Here is a 27,529-nt window from a genome sequence, read left to right on the forward strand (position 1 = left end):
TATTTATTATTTTAGACAAGACGTGCCTGTTTTTGTCAATGTCCTTATTGTGTTTACCCTATCCTGTAGCCTTCATCAAGTTGAGCAGATATGTTTATTTTCCCAAACATGGCTAATCTCATTGCATTTACATGTGGACCCTAGTTTGCTCATGTTTTTTTCTGTTATGTGTTTCAAATCCCTCAATCCTGTCTGGATCCATGCTGGGTCTGATCCTGTCCTTTGAAAAAGGAGGCAGGGAAAGAAAAATAAAGCATGCGTTTCTCCACAATCAGTTAGCCAACTCGTCTTGCTATAGCAGGTCCTTGAAAACGACCTAGTGTGTCGTCTTCCCCTGTCATTAGACTGTTGCTGAATTAATGTCAGGCTGATCAGGTCCAAGCTCCTTGACTATGAGCTTCTCTTGAAAATTTCTTTTTTCAAAGGGCTTATTTTTTAGCGACTTATCTGAATTGCAAGTTTCCATAGTTGATGTTAGCTAGCTAGCTTTATAACATTAGCTACAAGTTCAGTTCTGAGAGAACACTATGACAATGTAAATAAACAACTTCTTAATTGTGTTGAGTGATCTGATTGGTTGTGACAGACATAACAGGCCCTATCATAATGTATTTGACAAGCCCTCTAATAAATCAGCTGTTTGGGGCGCATGTGTTCTGCACCCCAGCAAGGTCCTATCTCTTGCATGAGAGGAGCGAACTACGCATGTACAACCTATAACTGAGCTCTGTGACCCACACGGGGAGGACATCAAAGCCATCACAGACACTTTAACAGGCTACATCAACTTCTGTTTTGAGAACACTGTGCCATCCAAAAAGGTACAGTGTTTTGCAAACAACAAGCCGTGGATTACCCTGGACATCAAAGCTCTCCTGAAGGAGAAGAGAGTTTTTAGGTCAGGGGACAGCGAGGAGCTCAGGTCTGTACAGAAGGAGCTGAGATGGAAGATCAGGGAGGGCAAGGCCAACTACAAGAGGCACCCCTCCCCCAGGCTGAGAGGGACCTGCAGTGGGCCAACGACCTGAACATTTACTACAATAGGTTCAACGAGTCACCCACCACTCCCCCCAGACAGCTGCCTCACACCTCGTCACCTGGACAATGCCACACCCCCACCAGCCCTGCACACCTTGGGCTCGGCACATTCCACCATCCCCTCACAGCCCCAAGGACTCACCCACCCCCACAGCACACCCCTAGCTTTCACACCTGCCCAGGGGTCTCATTTATAAAGCTTGCGTATGCACAAAACGGGGCTGAAAATGTGCGTAAGCCACTTTCCACGCAAAGGTTGGTAAACCATTGGTGAGTCTCAAAAACAGGAAGACCAGATTAGAGTTTGCCAAAAAACATATAAAAGAGCCTGTACAGTTCTGGAACAACATCCTATGGACAGATGAGACCAAGATCAACTTGTACCAGAATGATGGGAAGAGAAGAGTATGGAGAAGGGAAGGAACTGCTCATGATCCAAAGCATACCACCTCATCAGTGAAGCATGGTGGAGGTAGTGTTATGGCGTGGGCATGTATGGCTGCCAATGGAACTGGTTCCCTTGTATTTATCGATGATGTGACTGCTGACAAAAGCAGTAGGATGAATTCTGAAGTGTTTCGGGCAATATTATCTGCTCAGATTCAGCCAAATGCTTCAGAACTCATAGGACGGCGCTTCACAGTGCAGATGGACAATGACCCGAAGCATACTGCGAAAGCAACCAAAGAGTTTTTTAAGGCAAAGAAGCGGAATAATCTGCAATGGCCAAGTCAATCACCTGACCTAAATCCAATTGAGCATGCATTTCACTTGCTAAAGACAAAACTGAAGGGAAAATGCCCCAAGAACAAGCAGGAACTGAAGACAGTTGCAGTAGAGGCCTGGCAGAGCATCACCAGGGCCAAAACCCAGCGTCTGGTGATGTCTATGGGTTCCAGACTTCAGGCTGTCATTGACTGCAAAGGATTTGCAACCAAGTATTAAAAGTGACAATTAGATTTATGATTATGTTAGTTTGTCCAATTATTTTTGGTCCCTTAAAAAGGGGGGGGCCACATATAAAATGTGTTGTAATTCCTACACCCTTCACATTTACATTTACATTTATTCATTTAGCAGACGCTTTTATCCAAAGCGACTTCCAAGAGAGAGCTTTACAAAGTGCATAGGTCACTGATCATAACAACAAGATAGCCAAAATATGAAGCACACATTGTGAACAACCAAAGTAAGTGCCAAAGGGAAGAACCATAAGAGCATGTAGTTAAACAAGTTACAATTAAACAATAAGAACAGCTATAAGTGCAAGTGTACCTGTGGAAAAAAGCAAGCAACAGTAATAAAACAATATATCACAGCGAGAACTAAAATTTAAATCAGTTACCACTAACCACAAGAGCAACAAGTCTCTAAGAAAGAGTCATTGTGATCCTTGAGGAAACTAACATCGGGTCAAGCGAACCGTTCCAAAGTACCGTTGTACTCCCGGAACAAGTGCGTCTTGAGCCTTTTCTTGAAGGTGGAGAGACAGTCAGTGTCTCTGATGGAGGTGGGGAGTTGATTCCACCACTGGGGGGCCAGACAGGAGAAGAGCTTGTGTTGGGACCGGGCGGTCTTGAGCGGTGGGACCACCAGGCGGTTGTCTGAAGAAGACCTTAGGTGACGGGTGGGCTGCAGGAGAGACTTGATGTAGACGGATGCAGTCCCGTTCACTGCTCGGAAGGTCAATACCAGGGTCTTGAATCTGATACGGGCCATGATAGGTAGCCAGTGGAGAGAGATGAGGAGCGGGGTAACATGGGAGCGACTGGGTAGACTGTAGACCAGGCGGGCCGCCGCGTTCTGAATCCTCTGAAGAGAGCGGGACCTTCACCTGATTTGGATGTAAATACCCTGAAATTAAAGCTGAAAGTCTGCACTTAAAGCACATCTTGATTGTTTCATTTCAAATCCATTGTGGTGGTATACAGAGCCAAAATGCTGAAAATTGTGTCAATGTCCAAATACTTATGGACCTAACTGAACTTGCATAAACTATTAACGTAAGTTAACTATAATGTCTCACACCCACTCACATTGTCCTACATGTGTCATTTTGCTCGAAAAGTTGACTCTGTTAGAGAGTCGCGTCCAGTCGCTTGAGGAAGAACGTATGCTAGTAACTTTAGATGCGACTGGCGCAACATCAGGGAGTCCTAGCGCGAAGGAGGACTCAAGATTAGCCCCACCGGTTTCACCTTTGCAGCATGGTGGGAGTGGGACTCCTCAGACGTTAGTGATCGGTGACTCCATCACTCGTAACATTAGATTGGAGCAACCAGCGACAGTTTACTGTGTACCTGGGGCCAGAGCTACCGACATAGAAGCTAATCTTAGGGTGCTGGCTAGCACTAGGGCTAAGGCAAAGGTCCAAGCTAAGGCACATGGCGCACGCACTGATGATAGGTATGAGAATATTGTCATTCATGTCGGCACCAATGATGTTAAGCTGAGGCAGTCAGTGGTCACGAAGGTTAATATAGCTCGGGCATGTGACCTTGCTCAAAAGATGTGTCGGCATCGAGTAATAGTCTCTGGCCCACTACCTGTTAGGGGGACTGACGAGATCTACAGCAGACTTGTCTCTCTTAACCGTTGGTTGGCTCGCTTCTGCTCAGAACAGGGTTTAGGATTTGTAGATAATTGGTCTCGTTTCTGGGCCAAACCTGGCTTGTTGAAAAGTGACGGGCTCCATCCAAGGTGGAGAGGTGCTTTTCTATTGTCTAGGAATATTGAAACTATTTTAGAGCAGGCCTGACACTCACTAGAACAAGCCGGGCCACAGTCTCTTAGAGAGTCTGATAGGTTTGTTGATGGGTATGTTGTGAGCTGTTGGGGGCCCGATAGCCTAGCTTGTAGTGTGGTTGCTGATGTCGTTTTTCCCATTGAGACTTTTTCTAAATTTCGGCCTTCAATTATTAGGAATTATACCAATTTAATATGTATTCAGCCTTGCTCCCCCGTTGCTCTTCCTACTAAGTTTACTGGTGAAAGTGCCACCTTTTCAGAAGAATTATCTACGTCTAAAGCTGCCAAAATCCCATACTGGAATGTTGGGCTCCTAAACATCAGATATCTATCCACAAAGGTCGTTTTGATTAATGATCTGATGTCCGAATGCAGCCTGGACTTGATTGGACTCACCGAAACCTGGTTAAAACCTGACGAATATTCCCCCCTGAATGAAGCATCGCCTCCGTACTCACACATCCCTCGTGTATCAAAGAAAGGTGGTGGTGTTGCTATGATATATGAAGCTAGCTTCAACCTCAGCCTTTAATCTGTAAACACCTTTAAATCATTTGAAATAATTAGCATGAAACCACCAACTACTTTAAAAAGGAATAATGCTAGTACTCCTGCCCCCCCTCCCTCATTTTGTATAGTTACTCTATACCGGCCCCCCGGCCCGTATTCCCTCTTCCTGGAGGAATTTGCAGATTTTAGTGCTGATCTTGTGACATATACTGATAACATCTTAATTATGGGTGATTTTAACATTCATGTGGATGACCCAAAGGATCCTTTAAGTAAGGCCGTTACTGCTCTCATGTATTCCACAGGTCTCACTCAGGTGGTTTCCAAACCTACCCATCTTCACTCGCATACATTGGATTTAGTTCTCACGCGGGGAATCAAGATTAGTGACGTCATTGTCCACCCCCACAATCCGATATTATCAGACCACTGCCTGGTTACCTTCAAAATGGACCTCTGCCAGAGCCTTGGAGGCACTCAGAATATTTCTACTAGACGCTGCATAACCCCAAACACAGCTCTGGAACTGGCTAGTATTCTACCCGCTGCACTATAAGCACTTGACGTCCCAAATAAATCATTAAATGTTCAAACGAGGGATCTGAATTTGGTTCTTCAGCTATCCCTAAACTCTGTTGCCCCACTCAAACCAAGGAAAAGAAAAGACAACTGGCTCCATGGTATTCAGAGGAAACCCGCACTCTCAAGAGGTCCACTAGAAAACTAGAACATAAGTGGCGTACCACTAAATTGGAGGTTTTCCGCCTGGCCTGGAAGGACAGCCAAATGGAGTACAAGCAAGTCCTCATCAGGTCCAGATCAGAATATTTCTCTAAGTTGATTAGTAAGAACAAACACAACACTAAGTTCCTATTTGATACTGTTGCAAAACTCACTAAGAAAAGTACATTCTGTGTTAGTTCAGACCTCTCTCCCAATGATTTCTTAGACTTCTTTGACCAAAAAATCTATGCAATAAGGGACAAACTACAGACTAGTCCTGGAGGAGTGGCCATCAACACTGAACTTTCCTCTATACCAAGCATGCTGCATGTTGAGGCTCTCACTCACTTTAACCCTATTTCTATGGAAGTGTTCATCGAGCTGATAGACTCCTCGAAACCTACTAGCTGCCTTCTCGATCCCCTCCCTGCCAAACTCTGTAGGGAACTTCTCCCTATTATTGGACCACCCATGCTTAGTATTATTAATGAATCTATTGTAACTGGCCAAGTCCCCAAAGATTTCAAACAAGCCATTATTAAGCCTCTTCTTAAAAAAACAAACCTGGATCCAGGTTGTCTTAGCAACTACAGGCCAATTTCAAATTTGCCATTTCTCTCAAATTTTAGAAAAGGCTGTGGCACAACAGCTCACTGAGCACCTCTCCTCAAATCAGCTTTATGAACCTCTCCAGTCTGGATTTCGTCTCCACCACAGCACTGAAACTGCATTAGCCAAGGTAGTCAATGATCTATTATTAGCCTCTGACGCGGGCTCTATCTCTGTCCTGGTTCTTCTAGACCTAAGAGCAGCTTTTGACACTGTGGATCATGAGATTCTCCTGGAACGTATGGAGAACTATGTTGGGATTTCTGGTACGTCACTTAAGTGGTTTAGATCGTATCTATCTGATAGATCACAATATGTCCACTATGATGGCTGCTCATCCAGGAGCTCCACTGTAAAATACGGAGTACCGCAGGGTTCAGTTCTAGGCCCTCTGTTATTTTCACTCTATATGTTGCCTTTAGGAAACATAATTAGAAGCTATGGCGTAAATTTTCACCGTTATGCAGATGATACTCAGCTATATATGTCTATAAAGTATGGAGAATTTCCACATGCTATGGAAAAATGTGTTTCTGGGTTAAGAACTTGGATGACTGCAAATTTCCTTCTTAATTCGGATAAAACCGAAGTTCAAATTTCTGGTCCTAAAAAATACAGAAATAATTTATCCAATCTGACCTTAGACCTAGACGGCGTCAAAGTCTCTCAAAGCCAGCTGGTAAAACATTTTGCAGTCACAATGGACCCAGACCTTTCGTTTCAGTACCATATTAAGCAAATTACCAGAACTGAGCGAATAGTGTCTTACTGAGTGTACTTCGTGACTGCCATCTGACTGTAAGTAACCAGAGTTTGTTTCATTCATTTGTGTTTAGCTAAAACTTACCCTTACCCTCTGTCTCAAGGACAGAGGGTAAGGGTATAGCAGCTAAATTGGTCAATAGGTAGCTAGCTAGTGATCGAGTTTCAGGGTACTTGCCGCCGAGTGAGACCCTGGCTTTGTTTACATAATTAGGGCCATTGTCAGCTGCGACTTTAGCATATTTAAGGCGGCTAGCAATGCAGAGGCAGCCTCGTCTGGCAGTCTCGGTGCACGAAAAATTGGTCAAACAAAGACAGGGAGTCTTCCTGCGTGAGTCCACCGAGGATGGCCGACGAGGCGGATCACCTCTTCTGATAAGCATCACCCTATTTGTATTTAAACCTACCTAGAACATATTCATAGCTAGCCTGCGTTTCTTCAGCATTCCCGTTCATTACACCACTCGTAGACGTAGATATGTCACAAAGTATATACGGTCCACTTCTAATCTCAGCTACCTATCCAGATCTTCTCCACCTGCCCTCTCTCTTTCTATTGGGCTCTGGAACTGCCAGTCTGCTGTGAACAAAGCAGACTTCATCCCGGCGTTTGAATCCCATGCTTCTCTTCACGCCCTTGCGCTGACAGAGACATGGATCCGCCCAGAGAACACTGCAACTCCAGCTGCTCTCTCCGTCAACCACTCGTTCCCTCACTCATCCCGCTCAACCGGGCGAGGTGGTGGGACAGGTTTGCTCCTTTCCCCACATATTAAATACACATCCACCCCACTCTCTGTTACTGCCAAATCATTTGAACACCATTATGCGATGCTAACTGATACTATCAAAGCATTTTTAGTTGTCCTCTACCGCCCACCAGGGCCGATAGCCGACTTTGTGGAGGAGCTGGACATGCTCCTCAGCGTCCTCCCGGATGATGGACAGGGCTCCAGACTAACTTGTTGCCTTGGTTGCACTGGTGCGCCTAACTCTTATTTAGGTGCACCAGCACAAAATGTAGGTGCACCCAAATTTTTCCTTGCGTCGCCACAATTTCAAGGTCAGTCTTTTTATCACGCTCCATATACATTCATATATATTATGTAAATGATCTTAAACAAGAATAAGGTGTAGGTAAATTTTTTTTTTATTTGAAGCACAATCTGTATATATTTAAAAAATAATATTTTAAGTGATTCACTGAGCTACCAAACTAAAACATTTTAAGCAAAATAAAAAATTTCAAAATAGAAAGTGCTACAGTTTAAAAGTGCTTCCCTGAACTGAGACCTAACATTTCATGGCTCAAAGTCTTATAGCGGGTCCCACCTTGCTGTCCCATGCCCTTCAGATGGCCAACACCTGTAATTTGGCCTTCTTGCCCTTGGCTAAATCATCTTGCCACACTCTCCCTAGCATCAAAATCCTAGCTCCATGTGTTAGCTCCATGGCCCAGCTTCGTAACTCAGGGGTCCGCAATTCATTTTTACAAGTGGCCACATGAGAAACCTGAAATGTGTTGGAGGGCCTCATCAATTTGCTCACTATTCATTTTCTCCCATTGTAAAAAGCAGTAAAGTATATATTTTGATTAGCGTTTAACGTTTTTTCAGTTCATTTTGTTCTGTGAGAGAAATCCAGTGGTCTTGAACAAGTGCATCGAAATCTGTCTGAATGAGGTGGATATGCCAAGGACAGCTGACAGGTAATAATCAGGGTCTGCAGTTCAACTAGCAAACCATCAGCCCGCGCCCACTGAATCAGTCAAGTTCTTATTATGTCCGCGTTAGGTTTTTTTCTTCACAGCTTTCACTTTGACCTCAGTAAACAGATACTTAGAAGTCCATGTCTTGTTAAAAGTTAATCAGTGGCAAAGTTTCTCATTTTCGAGGGCTAACCAACAGCTAACTCTCCTGTCGGTGAGGTTGCGCAAGCGCACATATGTAAATCGCCTGATCACTGTAGTCTTTCAGGACTATATATATTTACTACCGCTCAACACATTTATTTATTTTAAATTTTTGATTTACCTCACGTGGGCCGGATTGAGACAGCCTGTGGCCGGTTATGGCCCGCGGGCCATACAATGCCCAGGTCTGCTAAACTGACTCTGGTGCTCAGGTCGTAATTTCAATCACACTGCACGGAGCTACAGGAATATCTGGACCACAGCCAATCAGAGGCAAAGACCCGCCCCATTTCTGTCTCTGATTGGTTTAGACCACGATATGATCCAACCATGAGTGTCAGTTCCGTTTTAGGATAACAATCACTTCGTTTGTGGAAAGACAGCGGATGCGAGGAGGTTAGGTGCACCGGTGCGACCTATGAAAAAATTTAGTCGCACCGCACACATTTTGGTCGCATAGTGCGACCAATTTGCGCTCCCTATCTCCCTCCCATTTCTCCTCCATTGTAACATCTTCCGTCCCTCCCATTGACAAGTTTATGTGCCACCCCACTGACACTGCCACCAACACCCTGTTATCCACACTAACTGCATCTCTTGACACTCTCTGTCCCCTGTCAACCAGGCCTGCGCGATCTTCTCCCTCCTGCCCGTGGCTCACGGATGTGATTTGTGAAGAACAGTACATCCTTCTGTCCATCCTTCCAGCTGAGAGGAGATGGCGTATCTGGACCTCGATAAGTATCACTCCCTCCTCAAATCCTTCTCTGCCCGCATAACTGATGCTAAAACCCACAACTTCCTGAACAAAATTAACTCTGTCTCAAACCCTCACAAACTTTTATCTACCTTCTCCACCCTTCTTAACCCACCTCCCCCACCCTCCCCCTCCACCCTGACAGCAGACGACTTCGCCTCCTTCTTTGAGAAAAAAGTTGCTAACATTAGCAGTCAGTTCCCTGAACCCACCTTTCCTACCCACTCACCCTCTATGACTGACCCAACTAAATGTCTAAACGCTTTCTCTCCCCTGTCCGAGGCAGAGATCTCTGACCTCATTCTCTCTCATCGCCCCACCTCCTGTCCCCTTGATCCAGTCCCCTCCCCTCTCTTTCAAACCATCTCTCCCTCCATCATAATTTTTCTCCTCCATGTCCTTAACTCTTCTCTTACTTCCAGCACTTTCCCCTCTGCCTTCAAACAGGCCAGAGTTAGCCCTCTACTCAAAAAACCCTCCAGTAACCCAGCTGTCCTCCAGAACTACAGACCGGTATCACTACTACCCTTCTTTTCTAAAACAATTGAACGCGCTGTATCTAACCAACTGTCAAATATCCTCTCTCAGAACAACCTGCTTGACCCTAACCAATCGGGCTTCAAGACTGGCCACTCCACAGAAACTGCCCTCCTGTCAGTCACCACGGCCCTCCAGTCTGCCAGAGCGGCTTCGAGGTCATCCGTCATCATTCTGCTGGACCTTTCTGCAGCGTTTGATATGGTTAACCATCAGATCCTGCTCGCCAGACTTTCTGAGATGGGCATCACTGGCACTGCACTTCAGAGATCTCATCCTACCTGTTGGGAAGATCCTACCAGGTCTCCTGGGGAGGCAAAGTGTCAGGCCCCCGCCAGCTCTCCACTGGTGTCCCACAGGGATCCGTCCTTGGACCCCTCCTCTTCTCCCTCTACACCACCTCGCTTGGACCAATCATCACCTCCCATGGCTTCTCCTACCACTGCTATGTTGACGACACGCAGCTGTACCTGTCGTTCCCCCCGACTGATCCGGGGATCTCAGCTAGGATCGAGGCCTGCCTCACAGACGTCTCCGCCTGGATGACCGAGCAACACCTCCAGCTGAACCTCGCCAAAACAGAACTCCTCACCATCCCGGCCAAACCCTCCATCTCCCACGATCTCTCAATCACCCTGGGATCGGCGACGGTGACCCCTTCATCCTCTGCCAGGAACCTCGGGGTGACCATGGATGACGAGCTCTCCCTCACGGCCCACATTGCTGCGGTCTCCCAGTCGTGTAGATTCACCCTCTACAACATCCGGAAGATCAGGAGATACCTATCTGAGCATTCCACCCAGCTGCTAGTCCAAGCACTTGTCCTCTCAAAGTTGGACTACTGCAACTCGCTGCTCGACGGTCTCCCAGCATGCGCAACCCGCCCTCTCCAGAGGATTCAGAACGTGGCGGCCCGTCTGGCCCAGACGCTCCCATGTTACCCCGCTCCTCATCTCCCTCCACTGGCTTTCCATCACGGCCGTATCAGATTCAAGACCCTGGTACTGACCTAGAAGTGAACGGGACTGCACCCGACTACATCAAGTCTCTCCTCCAGCCTTACACCCCCAACCGCCACCTACGGTCTTCTTCTGACAACCGTCTGGTGGTCCCACCGCTCAAGAGCGCCCGTTCCCAACACAAGCTCTTCTAGTGTCTGGCCCCCCAATGGTGGAATCAACTCCCCACCTCCATCAGAGACACTGACTGTCTCCCCACCTTCAAGAAAAGGCTCAAGACGCACTTGTTCCAGGAGTACAACGGTACTTAGTAAAGATTTGATGGACCTGATGTTAGTTTCCTCCAGGATCACAATGACTCTTATTGAGACTTGTTTCTCTTGTTGGTTAGTTGTAACCGATTACAAATTATTGTACTCGCTGTGAAATATATTACTGTTGCTTGCTTTCTACAAGTACACTTTTGCGGTTCATGTTGTTTAATTGGGTGTGCTTTGCCTTCGGCAAGGGCACAACCTTTGTTCTCTCACATATATATTATTATTATTATTATTTTTATTCTTTTTGCCCCCCTAAAACTCAGTCAATATTTGGACTCCATAGACAACGTAGTTGTCAACAGTTTCGTCTTGGTAGCGATTGAGTTGCTTCTATTGGAATTTACGTTCCGTTGCATGGTTTGGGCTTAAGTTAAGTTTTTGTGGCGAAAAGTGAAGCTAACGGTGGCTAATTTGCTAGCCACAGTCACTGACGTTACTAACGTCACTACGTCACTAACGTCACGAAAACACGCGTGACTACCTTTGGCAGAACATTCGTTTCGCATCTGTTAACTTGGAGGATAGCTAGGCTAACTATAGCTTTACTGCAAGGCAGCTGCAGAAACGCCACAAGCAAAGAGGCCAGGGTGATAACTACTTACTCATTTTACTTTGTGATATGACACACAATTGTGATGTGTAATGTACAATATAAACTGATATTATTAAGGAAGTACATCTACTTTCGGAAACAGTAGTCTACTATTTCACTGAAGTATTAGCATCATGACATTAGCCTGTGTTGCCCGGGCAACACATACTACAGTGGTCTATGATGTATCTGTTTTCAATCGTTAAAATAAACATTCCTCACATATACTTTTTCGTTATATGATTTATTCTGACATTAGTAAACGATTTGTTGGTGAAATTACCATTACCTGTGGTTTCAAACCAGTGTAGCTCACTGCAACGCTGTAGCCTCCCCGAGACACTAGTGTGAGTAGCTAACAAAAACTCCTCAGCTGTTCAAGTCAAACGGCGACAGAACATGTTCGGCACTCCCCTTACTCAAAAGTCTTTCAATAGTTGAAACAATCTGACTACTAACCTGAACTTCATTGCCACAGCCTAAACTTTGTCAATCTGTTCATGAAAATAATTAATTTCAGCCTAAACCGTACAACGGAACGTTAAATCGAATTCAACCAACGCAATCGCTACCAAGACGAACACAGCAGTAGTCTAGTACTGTACTGTAGTAGTAGAATTTACCGGGGCAGCTTCTCCACACAGGGCTATATCGCATTTTGCGTTGTTACTGACAATGATTGCTACCAGTGAGCTTTTTATGAATGAGCGATTTTCCACTAAATAAATGTCAAGCTTATTTACGTTTTGGGGGGCATATTTTCAGTTAGCAGATGGTACTGTTTGAATCGTGATTCCATCTTCTACTACCGGGTAACATCGTAGAATAATCTTCAAAGGGGGTTCTTTATTAATGAATGAATGCAATGAGTAGGCTAAATGCCTGAAAATATCATGAGAAGGGAAAAACTTAAAATTACGTTTAAGTCATAGAGATTAGGTCAATTTTTACACCGGTTGCCTCTTGCAGGGGAAATGAGAAGACATCTATTTCATTCTATACTTCACTCGTATTTTCAGTTGTAAATGAGCAGCAAAAAAAATGCTTTTAAATATATGTAATCTTTATAAATAATAAGTATGCATTTTTATATAAAATATACAGAAATATCAGTTGTAAAAATGTCATTCAAAAACGGACCCCTGTGCAACCGACGCAAGCAAGCACACCCTCCAATTTCCCCAGAAATTGTACCCTCTCTAGTTGTAACTTGTTTAACTACATGCTGTTATGGTTCTTGCCTTTGGCACTTATTTGGTTTTGGTGGCTATCTCGTTGTTATGATCAGTAACCTATGCACTTTTGTAAAGCTCTCTCTTGGAAGTCGCTTTGGATAAAAGCATCTGCTAAATGAATAAATGTAAATAAGATGTTTTGAAAAGCACATAAACGTAACTAATAAACACATTTTTTTGTATTCAATGATGATGGCCCTATTCACAGTGCGCTTCCTTAGCGTTTGCACTGGGGCAAATGCAGCCTCACAGGACAGAACAAATTCCAGTGTTAAATAAAATAGTCTGCAACTAAGGGTACATTCTCACTTAGTTTGGTTAGATGAAAACAAACTTTGATGCGATTGCTCTGTTAGCGAACCAGGACTAGGAAATAGGCTACAGCCTAATTATTATTTTTTTGTCCAGATCAAGAGATCCAAGACTCAAGAGAACCAAACTACAAGCGTGAACACAACAGTCATAAGCTCCACCAGCGATGAGCAGTAGCCTAATTAGAAACTAGAATAGAGTTTTTGAATTTGTGTTGATGTAAACACACAAGCCACAGTACAATTTAATGTTCAGGGAGCAGGACAAACGGGAGAGCAAGCAGAGATCTAGCTTAGAAGTTCCAAACTAATACACTTCTCTCATTTTTGCATATACAATAAATGGATTGTGCCCTGTCAATAAATAAAGAACAATAACTGTTTGGCCAGGATAACAGGATCTATCAGACCCTTGAATGTTTATGATGTCCCTGTGTGTAGATATATACTATTGACAGGCTGACCCCACTAACCCAAAACTCCCTTGCCAGGTCGCTACACTACTTTTGACTGGAGACAAAAAAGTGATCATTGTCAGCCGACAATATGTTGATAATGTCGGGCTACGCATTTATAGACCAACTACAGTCTAACCCCCAACTTGTTTAACATCTTTCATAATACATTTAATTCTGCTGAATGATTGAACGGCTAGACAACAAACGTTCTAATGAAATAATCACTGACTAACAACACTGAAATGGATGACGGATTGACGAATGCAAGTTCATTTTCCGACCTTGCCTTTAGCTCCGTGCGAGAAGCGCCATATAGCGACCATTATGTATCAGTAACGATGTCCCTGTCTGTTGACCTACGGCCCAATTTATCCTGTGGTAATAAATCTTGCCTACTGCGCCAAATGTGCTAGGACCGCTACTTCCCTCAGGAGATCAGGAATACAAATAACAATGCTTCACAATTCCCTTTATACCAAACTATTATCTGAACAACCAATCAGACCACATCTTGACCCTGATCAACATATGACTAGCAATGCGACAGTAAGTTACACAATGAGGTATGAGACTGTTGGAAAAATTAAAGATGTAACACATTTATCCTGCATAAGAATGATTCTGTGTTCAGTATTCCTTGGGTGCAAAGAGAGGCCTAACCCCAAATCTGAACTCTGGGTAATCATACAAGACCCTTATCTTGGGGCTGAGGACTTAGAGGGGGTTGTGGTTGTTTTAAGATACTGTGTGACAAGGACTATAGGTGGAGACGCAAGGTCTGGTGACCATTTGTTGACACTTATGTTAAGGATCTTTTACGACCCCAGGACCGGAGATCCTGTTGTGTTTCAATCAGGGTTGATGTCGTAAACACGCACGCACGCGCCAAGTCTATGCAAGGAGCCAATGAAGAAGAGCCTTGGGACATTTGCATGCCTTTGTTTTAACCAATGACTGTCAAGAGCGGTTCTGTTTAAATAGGTAGCTAGCACAACATGCTAGCAGACAAACTTTGTAGCACAATGGCGTTTAATGTTTTTGTCTCCTTTTACATTTAGTCATTTAGCAGATGCTCTTATCCAGAGCGACTTACAGTAAGTACAGGGACATTCCCCCGAGGCAAGTAGGGTGAAGTGCCTTGCCCAAGGACACAACGTCAGTTGGCATGACCGGGAATCGAACTGGCAACCTTCGAATTACTAGCCCGACTCCCTCACCGCTCAGCCAACTGACTCCCTATGTGGGCCGGCCGCAAGCAAAAAAGCTTTCTTAAACTTGTTCACCGACTGACTATGCAATGCTTGATAGATTAATATTTCTCACAGAGAATCATTAAGTAGAGACTCTGTTCAGGAACTCGAGATTTTAGGATATGAGAGGTGGGGGCAGGGTGACACCCAGCCTTACAAACCCATACTGTCTGCAACATGGATTTTTCTCTACAGTGACAATTTGTGAAAAACTTAAAGAACTTAAAATCAGCCATTCCTCCAATTACCTTGAAACGTGTACGTGTGAAATACATGTCCCTTCTGTTGAATTCCACTGACAGACCCATTGGTGCTGGTCATACAGCGACTCCTGATAGGTGTTTTCAGTTTTTGTGAAAGCATATTACTTGCCCAGGGAATTGACTCATGTGTTCTTGACTGTATCCACCCTAAGGCAAAAAATGCAAACAAGGTGATGTTTTTGTGCTACAGAGACTGCAGTTAATCTCACCCAATGCCGCGTGTTTTGTTATGGGTGACTTTAATTACAGTAATTGCAACCAAGTACAAAGCCATTTCCATCAGTACATCACCTGTTACACTCATAGAAATAAGACCCTTGATTTATGTTATGGATCCATACGAGGGGCATTGTGGCAGCGGGGGCCTCGTGTATAAACATTGCGTATGCACGAAAAGCTTGTGAAAAACGCTGGTTTTCACGCACACGGTGGGATGTATAAAAATGTACTTGATGTGAGAATGTGCGGGCCGCCATGGAAACTTTGGAGTAAGTAAGTAAGTAAGACTTTATTTATATAGCACATTTCATACAAGAATTGTAGCTCAAGGTGCTTTACATAAAATCAATAAAAACAATAATACAAGTGATAAATAATTCAAACAAAAATAAAAATCCCAATAAGATCTCTGTTCAAGAAAGAAAACAACTTTAAAAAGTAGGAAAACCCTTTTGAGATAAAATTACTTCGGTGCTTCGGTACAAAGGTAGGTTTTAAGCTGTCTTTTAAAAATGTCTAGAGTGTTAGCTTCCCTAATATTTATGGGTAATTTGTTCCATAGTTTTGGGGCGTAATTGACAAAGGCCGAATCACCAATCTTCTTATGACTGCTTCTGGTGACCTCTAATAGGCCTGCATTTGATGATCGCAGTGTTCTAGCTGGTGTGTAGTTTATAAAGGAGTTAGCAATGTAGCTAGGTCCTTGTCCGTGTAGAGCTTTGTATGTGAGGAAAAGAACCTTAAAGTCAATTCTGAAGGTAACAGGGAGCCAGCGTAAAGTAGCTAGGACAGGACTAATGTGTTCTCTCCTTTTAGTTTTGGTTAATAATCTAGCTGCAGAATTTTGAATGAGCTGTAGTCTTTCAGTGGTTTTCTTGGGAAGACCAGTGATAAGTGCGTTACAGTAGTCCAGCCGGCTGGATATAAAAGCATGAATTAACTTCTCTGCATCATTTTGGTTTATGAATGGTCGTACCTTTGCTATATTCCTCAGGTGAAAGAAAGCCGTTTTGGTCACTTTATTAATGTGAGAGTTGAAATTCAAATCTGAGTCCAGGATTACGCCGAGACTAGTCACCTCTGGTTTAAGACAGGGGGTTAAGCCTCCAAAATTCTTAATAAGCATCTCTCTTTTGGATTTGGGGCCACATAGTAGGACTTCGGTTTTGTCTTCATTTAATTTAAGAAAGTTATCATTCATCCATTTGTTTATTGCCAACAGGCAGTTTGTAATGGAATTGATGGCCGTTGCATCGTTGGGTTCAGTGGATATATATAGTTGTGTGTCATCCGCATAGCTATGGAAATCTATGTTATGTTCTCTGATTATGTCGCCGAGTGGTAACATATAAAGAGAAAAAAGTAATGGACCTAAGCAGCTTCCTTGAGCAACCCCGTAGCAGTTCTCATGTATCTTGGACCTATGGTCACCTAAACTAACATAAAACTTCCTTCCTGTGATATATGATTTCAGCCAGTTCAATACACTATCCGTGAACCCAATAAGCTTTTCCAGTCTATTGATTAGGATGTCGTGATCAATTGTATCAAATGCTGCACTGAGATCTAACAGGATAAGGATAGAGACTTTATTTGCATCAGAGTTTAGTCTGAGGTCGCTAATTATTTTGGTGAGAGCAATTTCAGTACTGTGATATTTCCTGACACCTGACTGCGAGACTTCCAGGATGTTATTTTCTTCAAGAAAATAATTTAATTGGACTAAAACTATCTTTTCCAGTACTTTAATAAATGGGAGGTTTGATATTGGTCTGTAATTTGCAAGTAGACTGTTATCCAATTTGGGTTTCTTTAATAGGGGCTTTACAACAGCTGTTTTGAAGGCATCTGGGAAGACGCCAGTTCTAAGGGATGTGTTTATAATCTCTAGCACCGGACCTGAGACACTATCAAACACTCGCTTTTATGTTGTGGGTATAGGATCAATATCTGAGGTTGTGGAGTTAGATTCGCTGACAATTTTGGAAAGTTCACCAAGTGTGATACAGGTAAATGTGCTCATGGTTATGTTGCAGAATCTACTGATGTCAGTTTCGACCCCACTATTAATAATACTCGCTCTGATCAAAGTTATTTTGTTCTTGAAGAACAAAGCAAGCTCTTCACATTTAACTGCTGAGGATGGAGGTGGGGCAGGGACAGTGTTTAGCAGCTGGTCAATGGTGGAGAAAAGAACTCTGGAATTTCTGGCATTTTCTGTAATAATGTTGGAGAAATATTCTCTCCTTGCAAGATGGTTTTGTTATAGGTGGTTAGTGTATCTTTGTAGATATTGTAGTGGATAGTGATCTTTGTTTTCCTCCATTTTCTCTCTGCTGCACGGCATTTTCTTTTCGTTTCACTAACATTTTTTTTTCTCAGCCATGGGGAGGTTCTGCTTGTGCACTTCTTTTTGGTTTTCAGTGGTGCAACAGAGTCTAACACAGACAATAGTGCATCATTGAGGTTCTCTACCATTTCATTCATGGTAATCATGGTTATTCGGCTCATATAGAGCAAATTGTTCAGAAAATGTCATCATAGCTGTATCGTCTAAATATCTTCTATGGACTAAGAATTCCTTTTTGGTTTTTGTTAGCATAATTTCCACATTAAAAAGTATATAACGATGGTCTGAGAGGGGTAGATCAGTTATTGATATATTATTGATATTTAGTCCAGTTGTTATCACTAGATCTAGTGTGTTTCCGTGCCGGTGTGTTGGGTCTGTTATGTGTTGAGTTAGATTGAAACTGTCAAGGAGATTTAAGAGCTCAATAGTTCTTGGGTCTGCTTTTTTTATTTACTTGGATATTTAAGTCTCCGTTTAAAACTACTTTGTCATATCTAGTGACACATAGTGATAATAGTTCAGAGAATTCTTGTATGAATATTGGCGAGTGCTTGGGTGGCCGATATATAATAACAAAAAGTATTGATTCGGTTTTGAGCTCTATAGCAAGATATTCATATGATGTGAATTCACCTAGCTCAGTGATTTTGAACAACAGTTTAGAGGAGAAAATAGCTGCGACTCCTCCACCTTTTTTTGATGTCCTTGAAACTTGGTGAAAGCTGTAATCAGGCGGACACGCTTCTATTAAAGTTGCTGTTGCCGTGTCATTGTTTAGCCAGGTTTCTGTTAGACAGATGCAGTCTAAGTTGTTTTCTTTGACCAGATCATTAACTAGGAATGTTTTGTTATTTAGTGATCTAACATTTAGAAGGGCCAGTTTCATCTGTGGGGTATTAACAGATAAAACAGGGGTAGATAAATCTGTTGGAAGAATATGGATAGTTCTGTGACTTCTAACACCAGTTTCAGGTTTGTAACCATGCATTTTACCATGCCATTTTCTGTTTGTGATGATGACCGGTATGTCCAATGAAATAGCATGGTGGCTGTCCTAGCGTAGCTTTGCTTTGGGAAAGTCTCTGTCACTGAGCTGTTCCATCACAAGGGAATTCATCCGGGGGGTGCAGATCTGTGCAGGGCCCATGTCCTTGCAGGAGGCTGTTTGAATGTTCTGTTCTGTTCCATGGGAGGTTGTTTGGGATGCGTCAGTCAGCTTAGACACAACAGGGATAGGGAGAGAAGCTTGATTTGTGGTCAGGAGCACGTGATTGATGTTTGCTGTTAGTAGTCGAGATCCTCTACGGTTTGGGTGGAGTCCGTCAGCTTGAAAACGGTCTGCACAGTTCCAGAACACATTGAAGTTATCGATAAATCTCAGTTTGTGTGGCAGACAGACAGATGCCAACCATGTGTTGAAAGATAGTAGTCGACTGAAGGCTTCTTTTCCTCTGCGAAAGCATGCAATCGGTCCACTGATGAACACATCTTGATATCTGTTAAGTGTGTTCAGTAGCTGGGTGAAATGTTTTTTAAGTATCTCAGTGCCAGTTTTCTTGTGTAGGATATCAAACGAGCCAGTGTGGATGATAATCTTAGGGTTGTTTGGTTTATTGTTGAGGATTGTTTGTACCTCTGAGGACAGTTCCTCGACAGATTTGTTGCTAAGACAAATATTTTCTGTCTTTGCCAGTTTAACATGTGCTGTCATGGCATCTCCAATCAAGATAGTGGCCATATGTGGTGTTGTGTTTGCATTTCTAACGTTTGCCTTATCAGTAGCTGCGGGGCTAGTTCTTATCTTATTTGGGTTAGCAATGATAGGACCTTGTGCTAGACCAAGGTTAGACACTGCGTTAGTGCTAGCAGTAGATTCTATAGTGCTAGCAGTGTTAGCTCCTCTAAGTGTTGATGGGCTGTGGGTAGTCTTAGCATACCTTGGATCTTGATAATCCTGTGATATTGTTGTCTGATTAGGCTTGATAGGGGGTCGAACAGCGCCCCGAGTGGTCCGAGAGGGGCTTGGAGTGAAATGGGGGACTCCCGGTCGCAGCAGACGATGATGTGTTGGATTTGCATGTGTGTAGTAGCTACCATCATGGTGTGTCGGCGATCTGGGCCCTTCATGTTTGTTAGCTGCGTGGCTAGCACTCCTGTGCCTCTTCGCCTTGGATTCCACACACAAGGGAGAGAAAGTTCCCAGTGGTTCGAAACTGTTTCTGAGTGTGACAGGAGGAGAGGTGATGCGGGAAGAGTTTCTGCCTCGCTTTTTTTGCTGTTTATCCTTGGTGACAGTCCCATCTCTGATGAAGGTAGAAGCGGCGCTAGGCCTCTTTGGTTTAGCGCCGAGAGCAGGCCATGACTCATCCGGTCCAACGGCCAGTGGAGAGAAAGCTGGTTCCAAGGGTGGCTCATTGGCAGGTAGCTTAGCCTCCGGGCTAGGTAGCATGGAATCTATGAAGTCTTCGGTCTCTCTGATATCTAAGAGGGTTCTGACTCTTAGCTCCAGTTCAACTATCCTCTGAGTAAGTTGTTTGCAGTCATTACAAGCCATAGTTCTACAGGGAACAAGCTTTAGTTTGCTTGCCTGTGGTCAGTCTTGGAGGGCAGCCCAAAATACTTCTGTTCTCCTTGGGCTTCAGTCCTCTCAGGTTGTTCCTTTTTGTAGTATTTGATTTTGAGTAATATCTTCAAAAACTATCCAAATGATTGAAACTTCAGAGCATTTCTCAGTGAATAACTAGACAATACGATAGAAGCCAAGCAGGGAAGCAAGCAGGGAAGGTCAGGGGGAGGAGAGGGAAAGAAAATGCGACTGCCTTCGTTGAGAGCGTAAACAAGACTCAAGAGCAGACGTGAAAATGTGCGGGCCATCCGCAAAGTTTTGTCTGGCTCTATAACGTGGTGAATTTTAACTGAAAAGTGCCGAAACTCAAACATTACAAAATAAAGTTTCCACTACAGTTACTGTCATACATCTATGACGTTGACTTGAAAAAAACAATTACCTCCGCTAATAAAAGTTTGATCATTGATGTGGATGATTCACATGCAAGTGTCTCTGTGAACGTGACTCTGGCTCATCCATAACGCACAGGAGGCACCTCCAAAGGACCACCACGCGTTTCTTAATTTCGAAACGCGGACCATTTCTTCGTAATTTCTGCCATGGTCCGGTTCTCCGAACCCACCGCATTTACGGCCCTAGTGAGTTTTCCACTCCGCCGACTTCCTTTTGTTGCCAATACCCAGGCCCAAACGTAATTCTGACGAAAACCCACGGAATTTAAAATCGAATGCATTTGTCTGAGGCAAAATTTTAATAAACTTGTCAACTCATATTACGTCTCGTCTCTATTCTTTAGAAATATTTAACCTGTAAACAGAGCCCATTGCCACCAGTGTAGGTCTGTGATAGCAATTGAAGGAAGTCTGTCAGCCCATAAACTGATACAGTAACGTTCACGTTAGACTAGCTACTGTATAATCCCAAGATTCAGCCTTGAAGATAATTGACACGAAAACACTTATCAACCAAAATTACCAGGGAATTTTCAGGGGATCTTTATGAGGATGGATAAATACTTTTTTGCAAAGTATGTCAACATTCAATCGACCATATTAGGCGTCAAACTGTTGTGGAACATCTTCGGTCACTCCGACATAACAGGAAAGCTAGCGGAATTCCGCAGATTTTCAGTCTGAATAACCGCAGAAAATGTGAAGAAAAAAAAATCTGCAGATTTTGTTTGGGCTTGCTAATACTTGATGACAGGCCGCCAAACAGGACACATTTCCTCGCCTCCACCTCGTTAGAACATCGATCTCACAGTCTGTGAAATGTTTATGATTTGCGTGTTTAGCCATTTTAATTCAGACAAAGAATTGACCTCAGGTGCGCATTTATAGTCCATCTGCATATTCATTAATGGGAGGAGGCAAGGCGGAGTCAACATGACTCGTTCACGTGCGGTCAATCTCACGTTGATGGTGATTTATAAAGGAAAGGTGCGCATGACCTGGCATATGACCAGTTTTATACATGAATTATTTCTGTGCGTAGGTACTTAAAGTTTTGGCCGTACGCAATCTTCTTGTATGTTTTTGGATGCTTTTATATAGGCCTTAGTGGTCCCTAGGGCTGCAACAACGAATCGATTAAATCGATTAAAATCGATTATTAAAAGCGTTGGCAACTAATTTCATTATAGATTCGTTGTGTCGCGCGATTATTACGCCACTCAATATGTCGCGGAGATGTATTTAAAAAACAAAGTTTAGTTGAGCGCGGAGCGGAGCTAGAGGAAAGGCCATTGGAGAGACGTTGTTGAGTAACGTTGTTCTGAAACACATGGGAGGCAGAGAAATCAGTACGACCCAAGTCATCCAAAGTGTGGGAGCATTTCACACTAAATACATCGAAACAGTGTGTTAATTGACCGAGGTGAAGTTAGTTTCATATTCGACATCCGTCTCACATTCGGAGGAGCTACTTGCAGCATCGCGTTAGGGATCGGGTGAAAAAAAACCATACCATTTTGAAAAATGTAGACTTTTATAATATTTTGGGAATATAAAACCGCAAAAAGACACCAGAGTATCTTAACAATGTCTGGTATACTTCCACAGCCTTTACTTTTTCAATGAAGTTTCAAATAAAATGATAGAAAATCACTAATCTTTGAAAATAGCTTAATCCTCGCAAATCGTAACTTTTTTCAAAGTTTTGTTAAAAAATCTTAAATATACACCAGATTATTCTAATAAAGTCTGGCCTCCTTCCACAACCTTGCAATTTTCATTAAAGTTTTAAACAAAACTCAAATAAATTGCTCATCTTGGAAAATAGCATTAAATCCACGCTAATATTAATAACTTTTTCAAAATTGTGTGCCTGTTTGTGCACATTCTGAAGATTTTTTGCACTGTGAATTTGCATTGTCAGTTCTGTTTTTGAATAAAGGGTTGGAAATTAATGCTTTTTTGTTTTTTAATCCGATTCATCGATTAATCGAAAAAAGAATCGACAGATTAATCGATTATTCAAATAATCGTTAGTTGCAGCCCTCGTGGTCCCTTAATACTGTATCGGAAGTCTCTTTCCTGAAATTCAGACTTGGTCCAGAATTACAGCCACTACGAGCAGTCCCACAATGAGCTTTCCTCAGGACGTGCTATTTCTGTGTCTGTAGCTTTAAATGCTATGAGGAAGAAAGAGGCGGGGCTAACTGCCATGCTTCGGTCGTTTGGAAGCCATGATGTCTCGAGGAAAAACCAATATCGCGCTTGCAGGGTCGTAGCTCATTTTCTCATTGGTGGGCCAAATTCTCTTTGCGGGCAAAGCAGAGAAAGGGGAGGTAACCTTCCCCATTGTGACATCACAATAGGAACATTTTCAAAACTGAGCGTTTCAGTTTTCATTTTCTCAAAGGTGGAGAAGAATACCCAGGACTTGGTTTACACCTATCGAAATTTCTAGCCACTGGGGGACCAAAGGCAGACTAGTGGAACTCATATTATTGTTAAATAACCTCCTAAAGTGAACATTTCATGTCCTTTAATTAAAACAGTAATGTGTATTTTAAGAATAAGTTTTAAAACGTGCTCTGAGCATTCAACACATCAAGTTGGCTTCAGCCCCGCGACCCTCCCACCCCCCTCCCGGAATGGTGTAGCCCAACGTTGATAAAAAAAAAAAAAAAAAAAACGTAGTTTCTAGATGTCGGTCACAGAGGACAGAGTAACGTTAGGAAAATTCCACAAGAGATGGCAGTCGGTCATAAGGCTACTATCTTAACAAAGAAAACAAAAAAATGTCTAACGTAGCAGAGGGCGACACCGAGGGCCTTGTCCCGAGAATCGTATCGTCATCCTTTTGTGTGATGATGCATTTTGGGTTCAAGGCAAGCGACACAAAACAAGAACAGGTCATATGCAAAGAGTGCCTTAAAGTTGTGTTGGTGCCACAAAGCAACACAACGAACCTCTTTAACCACTTAAAAAAACACCATAAAGTTCAATACGATGAATGTATGAGGCCAAGAAATGCGTTGCAAAGACTTATCAAAACAACATCAACTCAGGCATCCATCGAAGCGAGCCTCTTTAGGGCATCACCATACCCATCCACCTCCCAAAGAAACAGTGAAATAACGAATGCAGTCACATTTCATTTGGCCAAAGACGTGCCCAATAAACACTGACAAACAAAGGCTTCAAATTCTTGGTCAACACTTTGGATAAACGATAGGTGATCCCCTCGCGCAATTCTTTTTCCAAGGTGGCACTACCTGCGAGGTACAGAGCTAATGTGGTGAAGGCAGCTTCTCAAAATAATTGGACTAGGCTCCAGTGCTTTGGTCACAGTCTCCATCTAGCAGTAGGTGAGAAAAGTTATATTAGGGTGGACAGACCAAAAATTTACTATCAGTTTTGACTGATGGGTCAGAATGACCCGAAGATAACACAAGGGTTAAATCGAGACCACAAATGTTTGTCACGTTTGGCGCTACTGCTGTAATACATTTTTTGGCCACCTTGGGGTGTATTTAACCTTGAATAAGGCTTGGGTGTTGGGTGCTTGTTGTGACATTGGCATTGCCCATTTTCTTCAAATACCTTGATTTGAACACCTCTGTTTGTTTATGATAGACAAAAAGTATACACTAATTGTATTATAAATATAAATAAGTACGGATGAGCCTTACGGTACCGTAAGGCTCATCCGTACTTATGAAGGGGAGGGGGGGTACGCCCTTACGGTACCCCCCCCCCGATTTAAGGGTTGAATCTAACTTTACCAACCAACATTTGATAGCATTAAGGGGTAAGTGTCTACATGTTAACTGGCATGTTTGTTTTTAATATCTCACTAGTAGTCGCTAGTTATAGAGCTAAGAAAAGGACGTGGACCTGAAAATTCCGGTGCCAGATTTCTCAGTGGCGTTCTTAGCTACATTCAGGCTAAATTACCATTCGATTCAATGCGTTTGCTACCGGCGTTCCACATTATTTGACAGTTGGTTAGTCTTGGCCAAAAATGACACGTTCTATTGTCCACCCTAGTTATATTAAAAAATTAATTTAAAGAATTGTATACGAGTTAAACATATATAATTAATTGAACAATTATGCTATTTGCGATAATTACTTGTAGTTGATCAGTACTTATTGTGCTAATGTGTGTGAATATGTTACTGATAATAACAATAGTAGCCAAATATAACTTATTTCTGCTAGTGTTGTTGTTGAGAAACCAAAACTAAACCGTTTTACTCATGTTGTCTGACATAAGATTTCACTCACTTAAATATTGAATAATATGATTGGGGTTGTTTATCAAATATTCTTTCTTAGAGTATGCAGTGAGAGATCCTCGGATTGACCGAGCAGTGGGTCTCTGCAAAAAGCTGGTAAGCAGTTTCTCTTACAGCTGGCGACCTAAAAAGGAGCTAACAAAGGCACAACGAGAACTGAAGCTTCCAGAGCATACACTGAAGACCGAGTGTCCCACAAGGTGGGGATCAAGGCAGGCAATGATTGCATGAGTCCTGGAGCAGCAGAGGGCGATTTCTCTGGTCTTGTCCGATGACAGAAAAGCCCGACACCTCATCTCCACCTGGCAGGACACAGAGGTCCTCAACAAATCCCTCAGCCCTCTATCGGAATTTACTGATGCGCTTTCCAGTGAGAAGTATGTCAGCGTTTCCTTTGTGAAGCCAGTCCTCCACCTTTTCAGATCCTCCATCTTGAAAGTGAACGATGATGAGAAACTAACCTGCACCATCAAGACAAAAATCCTGAGCTATCTGGATGGAAAATACAATGACTCCCTGACACAAGAACTGCTTGATATGGCTTCTACGCTTGATCCACGCTTCAAGCTGAGCTACGTCAGTGAGGACAATGTTGCACCAACTCATGCCAGACTGACTTCTGAAATGGCGCGGACTGCACCTGCAGCCATGGCTGTAAGTAATTATATTGATGTTAGATACACAGAATGTATGATACATTTATGATTTTAAGTGGATTAAAATGATATGAAATCCAATGGTGTAATGTACTCTCTGGAAATGAGTGTTGAATAGGTTGAATTATTAGGGCTATTCATTATTCATATCTTATTTACTACACTCTTCAAGGAGATGGGCCCAACTGATCCCCATGGTGAGACTGCTGAGGATGCACCCACTACAAAAAAGAAAAAGACCTTGGGTTTCTTCAAGACTGCTGAGGGAGCCACACAAAGACTCAGTCCTCTCCAAGAACAACAAGCTACATCTTCTGAGCTACAGTCGTACCTACAATCAGGTAACCTAGACAGTGAGGAGGACCCGCTTGACTGGTGGAGGGAATCAGAGACTCTTCCCATGTCTCTCAAAACTGGCGAAGAAGTACTTATGTATCCCGGCTACAAGTTCTCACTCTGAGAGGGTGTTCAGCACAGGGGGGAATGTGGTGACCTGCCTTCGCTCATCCCTCAAGCCAGAAAATGTTGACAGGCTAGTGTTTCTTTCCAAAAACCTGTAAACTAGTCTTTTCTGCATTATTCTGAAAAGTTCTCATTTGGTTACATTCTGTTATGGAATATTTGTTTTTTATTGATTGTATATTTTGAGTTGTATTCACATCCATTATGCAGGTACAATGCATTGTGACAATAAAATTTGTTTTGGTTAAAATCAACAAATAATCGTTATAATATATCGTGATCTCAATATTGATCAAAATAATCGTGATTATCATTTTGGCCATGATCGTGCAGCCCTAATTTCAGCGTTATTTTTCCTTAAAAGTTCAGGAGTCTGCCCATCTGTGCCCCAACCATAGCATGTTGAAATCTAAAATAAATTCATTTTGCACTTCATAATGTACGCGTACTGTATTTTCTATTGCAGTAAATATATCCCAATCAATGTTAAAGAAAACAAGAAGGCATGTGGTTTAAAAGATGGCAAGTAAATAAAGGTCCCATGGCATGTTGTACTGATACTTGTACCCCTAATACTGTATCTGAAGTCTCTTTCCCGAAATTCAGCCTTGGTGCAGAATTAGAGCCAATACAAGCAGTCCCATAATGAGTTTTCCTTAGGATGTGCCATTTCTGTAGTGCTGTCCCCGACTAAGATTTTCTTTGGTCGACCAAGACTCGACTTAACACTTCTGAAAATCGACTAATCGAAATTTGAAAAGTTTTTTTTTTCTATAAATGTCACAATTTTTTTCATCAAACCCTTTTGTGTGATGTTTTACCTCACTGTTTTAAGAGATAATATGAAAGAAATACAAAGTAAGAAGGGAGATTGATAACTAGACAAACATAAATGTACAAACATTCATCAATGTAGCTGCTGGACATTCCAGATTCAGCCGCTATAAAATAAGCTAATTACTAATAATAAGTCTCGTGTCACCAGTCCTGTTGTTACCGAATGCCGATATAATACAAAATGTGTTATGTAATATCTCTTACAATGTACTACAAATTAAAAATATTGTTTGTTTAACATGCAAATCAGAGCGTGCTTATCACTGCCTGAAAACTTGCAGTATGCGAACTTACGTAGAAGCTGAGTGGGGAACGGTGCAACAGCGAAAGATTTTGTTTTCTTGGCCGGAGAAGATAATGTCATTCGATTTGGATGTGATTCTTATAATAGGCATATTCATTTTTCAAACCAGCATGTTAGCATGAGCGAAGTAGGGCTAGGCCAACTTACGTTTTGGTAAGTATCATATTCAACGTCGAACTATGAAAAATAAACCGTTGTTGGCAGAGTTTGCATTCAACGTTTTTCGAGTCACCCAGTACTTTGTAAATGTACTTTAATGAAATGCTGCCGTGCCACAGATTTCTTTGCCATTTTGACTAATAACAAAGTAGGCTATGGCAGAGTTTGTAGTTCGGCAGCCAATTGTGCTCGTGCCGTGTGCAAAAAAACAAAACAAAACAAAGCGCAGATTAACGAAA

General features: G+C 42.7%; 1 protein-coding gene and 1 pseudogene across 2 annotated transcripts in view; one reads left to right on the plus strand and one right to left on the minus strand.

Moving 5' to 3' along the window:
• nlk1 (nemo-like kinase, type 1) overlaps positions 1 to 27,529 on the minus strand; it is a 50,013-nt gene that overhangs the window by 14,856 nt on the left and 7,628 nt on the right. The window lies entirely within an intron of this gene.
• On the plus strand, positions 944 to 25,988 carry LOC136937873 (uncharacterized; annotated as a pseudogene).

The sequence above is a fragment of the Osmerus mordax genome, chromosome 3 (assembly GCF_038355195.1).
Source record: "Osmerus mordax isolate fOsmMor3 chromosome 3, fOsmMor3.pri, whole genome shotgun sequence".
Taxonomy (NCBI): domain Eukaryota; kingdom Metazoa; phylum Chordata; class Actinopteri; order Osmeriformes; family Osmeridae; genus Osmerus; species Osmerus mordax.